Source organism: Melitaea cinxia, chromosome 1 (genome assembly GCF_905220565.1).
Source record: "Melitaea cinxia chromosome 1, ilMelCinx1.1, whole genome shotgun sequence".
NCBI lineage: Eukaryota > Metazoa > Arthropoda > Insecta > Lepidoptera > Nymphalidae > Melitaea > Melitaea cinxia.
Window position 1 is genome coordinate 19,575,710 of NC_059394.1, and position 2,768 is coordinate 19,578,477.

Here is a 2,768-nt window from a genome sequence, read left to right on the forward strand (position 1 = left end):
AATCGTATAGCGATTACAATGGAAACAGTTTTCTTTTTGTGTCATTTTAAATTAAATAATTGGGGTAAGTACTGTTTGTTATTGGAACGAAGTTTCTTATGAGACGATAAGATTTTTATGTATAATCTATGTATGATGGCTATACCGTGTCTAATGTATAGTCTATGAGATGACTGTTATTATTATTGCAGTTTGCTATTATTATTATTATGCCATCCGATAATTATTATATATCTTTATAAATCATTGTAAATAAAATAAAGGTGTTAAGACAATTTTGTGAAGCAGTATTTTTATCGATAAAAAAATCATAACAAAAAATTTATACCCGTATAATTATTTTCTTTGTAGCTCGAATAGAACTTGAAATTAATATTTTATAATAAGAAACTTCGTTCCTATCTGGTGTCGTGACACCAAACGGCTTTTTTATTATATTAAAGATGACAGACGATAACTTATGTCAAAATACAACATATTTAAGAATACATTATCATAATTTTCGAAGATTTCGTTTCAACGAGAGAAGCCTTTTGTCCAATTGTGCAAAATTTATGAGGTCGGTAAGATTATATAGTATGGTATTACAGGCGGACGACGTAGCTTGCATCCTGCACCGGACAGCGACGGTATCTCAGACCGCCGCAGGCTTCCTTGCCAAAATTCTGTACAAGTATCTATAATTTAATCTTTGGCCAATGTCGAGGGTTAACGGTAAAGCTTTCAGTGTATTGAATATCATTTATATACAATTAAATATTATGTAATATATATAACACGTTCAGTAATATGATAATGTCATTGAAATTGTCAGAATTATTTCAGTAAATTCTAAATTATGGTTCTTGGAGATTTATCGTGAAATTTTAGTGTAGCATTATTATTATTATTATTTTTAATAAATGAATTATTGTTGTTTATTATTTTCTGCTTTCTTCATTGGTTAATTTATTAAGCAACCTACGCGATAATCTTATTTTGAATATTCACACACTCGCACATACTGCTCTTTAGAAGTGCCGCCTCTCGTTAGCAGTCTGTGAATTAAATTATACTGAATACCGCTACTTACTTTGTAGTTAAGCAATTAGCAAGAGACAAACGAGCGAGCATATGATACGCAATACTATTGTAAAGCAAACGTTACTTTCAAGCAATTATTATCATTAGCCCTTACTGACAACCGACTTCAAGTGATTTTTTGACATACGGCTCACCTGATGGTAAGCGATTACCGTAGCTTATAGTCGTCTGCAATACCAGAAGCATCGCAAGCGCGTTGTCGACCCCATCGTCAGCTCCCGGCAGAAGCTCGGGTCACCTTACTCACCAACGGGAACACAACAGTGCTTAAAAACAGTGCTATTTAGCTGTGATCTTCTATAAGGTCGAGGTACTACCCCAGTCGGGCTGCTCCGTAATTTGAGCAGGAAATTTTCTGTTATGCACTACCTCAGTTGATTAATAGAAATATATTGATAATTCTTTTTTATTTAAAGTTGGTGCTTGTTGTAGGACGTCTGACGTGTAGAGAGTGTAGATCTGACGTATATATGTGTATTGTAATATACCTACTTGTCTATATAAATATGGAGAACATTTATTTATATTGACATAAGGGATTCCTAGTAGCAAATATACATCTATATACAAAAATATATACTAGAACAATGAAACTTAAACGAAAAACGAAGAAACCTTATATTAACAACGCTTAAACCGAAAATAAAAATCATCATATCAAAAATTTCGATCTAGCAGGTACATCGTTCCGTAGCTTAATTGGCTAGAGCGCCGACACGGTCAGTCGGAGACGCGGGTTCGATCCCCGCTGGAACGATCGATTTTTGATATGATATTCAAAAATGTTTAGAATTCCTAATGTGTAGGTAACACAAAAATAAAATCGTTCATATTAAAACTAAAAACCTTAAAAGTCTATACATATAATAAAATGATAGCAAAGTCAAAACTGTAGGTACATTGAATATTTTTTTTAAAAGAATACTTCGGGTGTGATCTACAATCGATACCGAAGCCAAAAATATGGTTTTTAGAATTTTTGTTTGTTTGTCTGTATGTATGTCCGGGATAAACTCAAAAAGTACTGCATGGATTTACTTCAAATTGGGCACGAATATTATTAAGAAGTCGGGTCAACATATAAGCTACATATTATCACGCTATCACCTACGGGGAACGAGCAGTGAACCTTTATTTCTTTAATGCATTCTGTAACAACGCGTAATGTAATGACGCATATTTGAATGTTGTTGTTATTATGTTAATAATAACCATGCTATAAGCTAGCTTCACACTATAAATATCACGCAATATAAGTAATTAAATGAATATAAGTAGTATCAAGACAATTTTAAAGCAGCGCCATCTATGAGATTACAAAAACATCATCATCAATCCCTTTTTGGATATAAATAATTTTAATTTGATCATTTAGGCGAGGTTAATAGTTGTTTTTAAAAGTCATAGATGAAGATGTGCATTTTCTTCTTAAAATTGTATCGTTAATTCGTTTCAGAGATGAGCAACACAATTAAAAAAAAATGTGTTTATATAAGTTTTAAGCTGCTTCATCTATGTCTTATAAAATTCATCGACTTTGTCTGTATCTAATAATAATAACAAACAGAACTCAAAAAGAACTGCATAAATTAATAACAAAATTTAAACTCGAAAACGGCACGCTATTGCTGTAAGCAATTTGAGCTAAATAACGAAGAAAGAGGAAAATTAAGCATGCCATACAT